Here is an 8,173-nt window from a genome sequence, read left to right on the forward strand (position 1 = left end):
ACATGCAAAAAAACCTCAAGAACCAAGATAATAATGAAATTAACAAAATAATGAAAATAGGATGAGTTTTGAGGACTTATTACCTTTGTATTAATGTGATTTATGTCTTTGTAAGTTTATAAAGTTTAATTTTTAATAATGGCCATGTTTAAAAGTAGCTTGCAAATTTCCTGAAAATTAATTTTACTACATTTTTTTTGTTGTTGTTCTCTGGGCTATTTACATTAGGACCTTGTTGTTTTTCTGTTTTGTATAGAGTAGTTTGTATGTGCTAATCCCAAACTCCTATTTTATGCCTCCTCCTCTTTCTACTTTGGTATCGTAAGTTTGTTTTCTAATGTGTATGAGTCTGTTTCCGTTCCATAAATAAGTTCATTTGTGTCATATTTTAGATTTGACGTATAAGTGATATCACGTGATATTTGTTTTCCTCTTTCTGACTTACTTCACTTGGTGTGATAACCTGTAGGTCCGTCCATGTTGCTGCAACTGGCATTATTTCATCTTTTTATGGCTGAGCAATATTCTATATGTAATATGTACATATTCCATTTTCTTTATCCATTTATCTGTCCGTGGAAATTTGTCCATGTCTTGACAGTTGTAAATAGTCAGAATAGAGGTACATGTAGCTTTTCTAATTAGAGTTTTCTCCGGCTATATGCCCAAGAGTAGAAGGCAATGGCACCCCACTCCAGTACTCTTGCCTGGAAAATCCCATGGACAGAGGAGCCCAGTAGGCTGCAGTCCATGAGGTCGCTAAGAGTCGGACACAACTGAGCGACTTCACTTTGATTTTCACTTTCATGCATTGGGGGAGGAAATGGCAACCCACTCCAGTATTCTTGCCTGGAGAATCCCAGGGATGGGGGAGCCTGGTGGGCTGCCGTCTATGGGGTCACACAGAGTTGGACACGACTGTAGTGACTTAGCAGCAGAATTGCTGGATCGTATGACAACTTTTTAAATTTTTTTAAAGGAACTTCCATACTGTTCTTCATAGTGGCTGTATTAATTTACATTCTACCAACAGTGTAGGAGGCTTCCTTTCTCTCCACACCCTCACCAGCATTTATTGTTTGTGGACTTTTTAATGATGGCCATTCTGACTGATGTCGGGTAATACCTCATTGTAGATTTGGTTTGTATTTCTCTGATCATTAGCAATGTTGAGCATCCTTTCACGTGCCTATTGTATGTCTGTTTAGGTTTTCTTCCCAGTTTATGATTGAGTTGTTTTTCTTTTTTAATTTTGTCATTGAGCTGTATGAGCTGTTTGCATATTTTGAAAATTAAACCCTGTCAGTCACATCATTTACAAATATTTTCTCCCAGTCCATAGGTTGTCTTTTTGTTTTGTTTATGATCTCCTTTGTTGTCCAAAAGCTTATAAATTGGATTAAGTTCCATTTGTTTGTTTTTGCTTTTATTTCTATTGCCTTGGGAAACTTATTTAAGAAAACATTTCTACAATTTATGTCAGAGAACGTTTTGCATATATTCTCTTCTAGGAGTTTTTATTAGATAGGTGTCCTGTCTTTAAGCCTTTTTGAGTTTATTTTTGTGCATGGTGTGAAAGAGTGTTCTAACTTCATTGATTTACATGTAGCTGTCCAGCTTTCCAACACCACTTGCTGAAGAGACTTTTTCTCCATTTTCTATTCTTGCTTCCTTTGTCAAAGATTAACTGAGTGTAGATGTGTGTTTATTTCTGAGCTCACTATTGTGTTGCATTGACCCATATGTCTGTTGTGCTAATACATTGCTGTTTTGATCATGGTAGCTTTGTGGTATTGTCTGAAGCCTAGGAGTGTTATGCTGCCAGCTTTGTTCTTTTTTCCTTAGTACAACTTTGGAAATTCTGGCTCTTTTGTGATTCTGTATAAACTTCAGGAGTATTTTATCTAGTTCTGTGAAATTCCCTGAAAATTTAGCAAACAGCTCTCACTGGTTCAGCATGTCAGTAGCTTGCCTCATGGAATCTGTAAATAAGTCTCATGGTTGTAAAAAAAAAAAAAAAAAAAGAAAAGTGGTGATACATGTAAAGTACTAAGAATGCTTGGAATAGAACAAGTAATTATAAATGGTTATTTTTATTAATTTAATGAGCAATTTTATGCTTCTCCTTTTCATCAGTGTCCTAAGAGAATTAATATTTTTATGTAATTTTTCTGTTACTGTTCAATAAATAAGGGAAGAGGGATGCCCTTTGTTCCTTCCAGTGCCTAAGGCATAATCGGATAGTAAATTCAATTTTGAAAGGTACACTCACTACTGATAAGTTAATCCAGCAATATGTCAGTATAAATGGAACTTGGCAATTTCAATACATTATACTTCCAAAGCAGTATTTATCATACTATGATATATTTCCCATAGAATAGTATATAATTTTCTTCAACGTGTTCTAAGGGTGCACATGGATACCCAAGTTTGTTTATGTATTTTCTTTTATCTGTACTACCTACCAACTTTAGGTGTTAAAGAATAACTGGATCTCAATTTATGTTTATAAGCTTTTACTATAACAGTAATCCTTGCTGGGCTTTTAAAATTCATTAAATAATGTATTTTCGTGTCTTGTTCCATTTTACTCTTATCTTCCTAAATGTAATATGGATATTAAAAGTAGTATTATGCTGTTTCTGTGAACTATCTAACCATTCAGACACAAAGAGGGAACAGCAATGTTAGTGAATGTATCTTTTTTTTTAAGTTTCATAGATTGCCCCTTTGTTTTTCTAATATGTCAATAGACTACAGACACTGTGTTTCTCTATATCACTTTTCAAAGGCAGGATGAGACTGCCAGGACCCCTTCAAAAAGGTCAACATTTATGGAATAACCACAAATGTGATCAATCAAGTCATTCCAATGGAGCAATAACCAGTGTGACCTTAACAGACTCTGGCTTTTGGAGCCAGATCGCTTTAGTGACAGACATAACCCTGGTGGGTCGGCAGCATCCTTCACTGCTCACTCTGCCATCTGCCACTGTGGAAACTTCATCATTAAAGGCAGAGTTGTTGCTGGACAAATTTGCAAATGGTTTTGAGAGCATTATTATTGCACAGAATGTTACCATCTGTAAGTAGGCAAATCTGAATTTCAGTATATGTCTACCTAACTTTCTTTTTATATATATATCTTAGTAGAAAATGTGCGTGCGTAGATCTCAAACCTGAGAAAACTTTTTTTTTTTGTATTATGGAATTATAGCCTTGCAAAGACCCTCTAGAGCTTAACTTCCTACTTTTAAGTACATCTGCATTTAAACTATCACAGATCAAAGAATATCTCTTTAACTTTGCATTTCATTGTCTCTATTTACAAAGTATTTTTGATTGTTTGATTTTGCTCAAAGCCCCATTATTATATTACATTATTATTAGCAAATATTCACATTAACATATATATGTCTATACACATATCTTTTAAAAATATTTCAATCATATATCTGAAGTAGTACTACCTGTTTTCTTGCTACCATGGAATGTTATTAATATTATAAAAACAATATAATGAAAACATTTAACCAGAATTTCCAATTCATAAGCCAGACACTGTTTTATATATATATAAATGTATACAATATATATGTATATATTATTTATATATATTCATATTCTTTTAAGTCCTACTGCATAAGATTAGGGTTGTTATAATTGTAGCTATATAATTATAGTAATGTATTTTATATTATATTGTTATGTTATTCATATTATATTATTAATAATGCCATTGAACGACAAGGTAACCAAGGCACAGAAGGGTAAACTGATACTCAGGAACACAGTTTGATAGGTGGAGATCAGGTATACTGAACTCGGTCAGTCTGGGTCCAGAATCTGTTATTTGTTGTTCTGTGTCTGCGCAAATAGCCAAAATACAGGCCATCAAAGAATGTGAGTTATGTTGAAAGGCCATAAATAGACACTAAAATGAAGATGATATGAACAGCTAAAGACCGTGACATTGGAGCATCAATAAGAATAATGAATGCTACTGAAACTTTCATTATGTAAAAATCCAAAAGTTCATAATGTATGAGAACCAACAAAACAAAATTTAATTCATTAACCATTTTATTTAAAAGCAAAAGGCTAAGAATAAAAAACTTGTCTTGCTTCCCCTTTATGAGCTAAATTGAAGATGACCAAATAGTCCTAGCTAATGAAGAAAAGTTCTCTATGAAGAATTCTCACTGAAAGATGTTAATGAAATGATAAATGAGAAAAGCATGATTTTGCAACCTCTAATAAAATAATTGATATTTATTTTGGATCTTATCAGAAAGTGAATTTCCAAGTTGTGTCTCTTAAGAAAAGAGCTTTCTGTAATAATAAATAGATTGTATAAATAGATTAAAGGAATACTGGTTTGTAACCTGGAGACTTTTAACTTTTTTTACAGAAAACTATATTTGTGAGGATAGTTGTTCTATATTATTCATGCAAACCTTTAAAATGTTTTTCATAGAAGGTTAATTTTATTCACCAGATCTAAGATAATTTAGCCACTGCTTATGACCTCACTAATTAACCTCTTAATAATTAGAATCATATAAAAGGAAAATACAGAGTCTTTTAACATGTAGAACATTGCTAAAGTCGTTTCTTCTCATGGAATGTTATTATTATTATTTTAGTGCTTCACAAGTTTGCATCATCCTTGCACAGGGGCCATGATAATCTCCTATGTATCATTCCAACTTTAGTATATGTGCTGCCAAAATGAACATGCAAAATATTAAAGTTAGAATTAATAGTGGTTCTGGCAGATTAAATAAATTTAAAATAGAAGCTTAATGGAGTAGATCAAGGTTCAGTGTTTCAGAAGTGACTGGCCACAATGTGAGTAGGAAATCAGGTAGAAAATATTTTAATACTCTGAATTTAGTTAGTGGCAGAAAGAATGGATATGATGCTTTGAATTTGAGAGCAATTCTGGAAGTAAAATTAACAGGATCTGTCATCGATTGGACAAGGGTGGAAGATGGAAAAGAGGAAATGTTAGAGGGAAAGTCAAAACAGGATCCAATTTAATATTTAGGTGAATGTGTACCTCGGAGAAGGCAATGGCACCCCACTCCAGTACTCTTGCCTGGAAAATCCCATGGATGCAGGAGCCTGGTAGGCTGCAGTCCATGGGGTCGCTAAGAGTCGGACACGACTGAGCAACTTAACTTTCACTCTTCACTTTAACGCATTGGAGAAGGACATGGCAACCCACTCCAGTGTTCTTGCCTTGAGAATCCCAGGGACAGGGGAGCCTGGTGGGCTACCGTCTATGGGGTCGCACAGAGTCGGACATGACTGAAGCAACTTAGCAGCAGCAGCAGTACCTAGATTTTCAATAAGATGCAAGATTACAGATTGCAGGGGGTTCAGCAGTGACTAAGAGTTGAGGAAAAGCTTTTTGAAAGCATCATATCACCATGTAACAGCATAAAATTTAAGACATTTAAAGTCTTAACCTTCTTCCCATTCTGATCTCTCTTTACTTTCTAATAAACTTCTTCCCTACCTGAGCTGCACTGTCCCAATAAGTCAATGGTACAAATCCACTATGCAGTTTCCCACCTTATCTTTTTATTTATACCATTTTTTTTCATATATGACATAATTCCTCCCTCGCATCTCTGCTGTATTAGATCACTCTGGTTCTTCAAAGCTCAGCTCAAGTGTACTTCATCCCCCAGGCAAGATCAGTTACTTCTTTTTCTATGTCCTCCATAAAATTTAATTCAAAGCTTTTTTACTGCCCTCGTAAGATCACGTTATTTTAAATAGCATTGTCTGTTCCACTAGAATATGCTTAAAGGCTCAACTTGCTTTGTTGCATGAATGATCCTTATGTAAATTGCTATGTGTTATTTAACATCAAGTAATTATGATACATTTACTTACTCTTGTCACTCACAGTGCTAAGCTGCTGGTGATACAGTAAGCCAAACTTTATGGTCCCAGCCCTCTCAAAGCTAACACTTAGTAGATGACACAGAGGATCAAAGAGACTAATAAAAAAGAGTACCATAAGTTCAGTAAGGATTATGATGGTGGTGATGATGATGTTAGCTATTGAGTACTTTAATGTGCTAAGCATAGATCCAAGCACTCTACATATTATATACTCTAACCCTGAAAACAACTCAGTGACAAAGGAAGTACACAGTAATTTTATAGATATTGGTAGTTGGACACATAACTTTGCTGACAAAGGTCTGTATAGTCAAAGCTGTTTTTTTCCAGTAGTTATGTACAGATGTGAGAGTTGGACCATAAAGAAGGTTAAGTGCCAAGAACTGATGCTTTTGAACTATGGTGCTAGAGAAGACTCTTGAGAGTTCCTTGGACAGCAAGGAGATCAAACCAGTCCATCCTAAAGGAAATCAACCATGATATTCCTTGGAAGGACAGATGTTGAAGATGAAGCTCCAATATTTTGGCTAACTAATGAAAAGAGCCAGTTCATTGGAAAAGACCCTGATGCTGGGATAGATTGAAGGAAGGAGGGGGAGGGGATGACAGAGGATGAGATGGTTGGCTGGTTTCACTGACTCAATGGACATGAGTTTGAGCAAACTCCAAGAGATGGTGAAGAACAGGGAAGCCTGGCATGCTGCAGTCCATGGGGTCACAAAAAGTAGGACACAACTTAGCGACTGAACAGCAGCAAAAGGTGGATACATAACTAAGACTTTGAGAGACAGTAAAAGCTTCCCCAAACAGTAATTTCCAAGTTAAGGTCTGAAAAAAATGACTAGGGATTAGTCAGGTAGACAACAGTCAGAGAAAGGGGTGGAAGGATGGAGATAAAGAAGAGGAAGAAGGAGGAGGAGAAGTAAGATGAGAAGAAGGAGAAGGTGTATATATGCACGTGTTTAGGTGAGGGCTAGAGAAAGGAGAAGAGTTTCCAACAAAGGCCAGAGATCAGTCAGTATATGTATTTAGCAGACATTGGGCTTTCTATTTCTAAAGTCAGGCTATCAACATCATGGAGCTTAATTCCTTTGGAAACTGTCACAAAAGCTAAAAACTGAACCAGATCCATTGGACTCATCTTACAGATAGAAGCACTGAATCCTAGTTAAAGGAAATGAGTTCCCAGTGCCATGCAGAGTCATTGGCAAGAGTCGGGTTCCCAGGGCCAAGCTCTTTCCAGGACACCATGCTGCGATCTCTGTGGATTGTTAAATGGTTTCTACTCCAGCCAGCCAACAGCAAGTGCATACAGACAAATAGCATGTTTTACGAGTCCCATTCCAGCCACCACATTCCAGCTCACGTTCTTCTCTTGATTACTATTTAATAAGAAAAATATAAATTATGAAATATGATAGTGCATATCTGTACTTAATCTCTAAGCAGATGTGATCTAGAAATGACTCTGCTCGATCTTCCCTTCAGCATATCAGTTTCACCATGAAAATGTGTCATGACTTTTCATCTTGTAGGCTATGTGAGTGACAGTCACTCAGTCATGTCTGACTCTTTGCGACCCCATGGACTGTAGCTTGCCAGGCTCCTCTATCCATGGAATTCTCCAGGCAAGAATACTGGAGTGGGTTGCCGTTTCCTTCTCCAAGTGGTAAAGTACCCGCCTGCCGATGCAAGAGATGTAAGAGATGTGGGTTTGATCCCTGGGTCGGGAAGATCCCCTAGAGGAGGCCATGGCAATCCATTCCAGCATTCCTACCAGGAGAATGCCATGGACCGAAGAGCCCAGCGGGTCAGAGTCTACAGGGTCACAAAGAGTTGAAGTAGGTTATCAAAGTAGGCTATGATTCCACTTTAATCACATCTCTGATGGACCATTTTAGTTTACTCTTACTCTGAGGTGGTTTGTATATCAGTTGTAGACAGACTGGAGTCCCAGTTCTGGGTCTGCCTCTAACCAGCTGTGTGACCTTGTTCTGGTGCCTACTGCTCTCTGCAGTAGCATGTAACAGTGTCCTTCACTGTGTTCTTGTGGGAATTAAAGGGCCACATGCATGCAAAGAGCAAAGTGCAGTGCTCTGTACATTGTATATCTTGAAAATATTTGACTTCTGAGATATATTTTTAACACCAAATCATAAATGCACAGCCACAAAAATCAGTTACCTTAATCCTCCCACTTTACTGATAGCATTTGTAGACTGGGAAAGTTCTTACTTGCCAAATGAAGTAT

At 36.5% G+C, this 8,173-nt stretch overlaps 1 non-coding gene across 1 annotated transcript; it reads right to left on the reverse strand.

Moving 5' to 3' along the window:
- Positions 1-4,637: 4,637 nt before the first annotated feature.
- Positions 4,638-4,740, reverse strand: LOC112447231 (U6 spliceosomal RNA). The gene has a single exon (XR_003035332.1). It is a non-coding gene; the product is annotated as a U6 spliceosomal RNA (small nuclear RNA).
- Positions 4,741-8,173: the final 3,433 nt, after the last annotated feature.

The sequence above is a fragment of the Bos taurus genome, chromosome 6 (genome assembly GCF_002263795.3).
Source record: "Bos taurus isolate L1 Dominette 01449 registration number 42190680 breed Hereford chromosome 6, ARS-UCD2.0, whole genome shotgun sequence".
NCBI lineage: Eukaryota > Metazoa > Chordata > Mammalia > Artiodactyla > Bovidae > Bos > Bos taurus.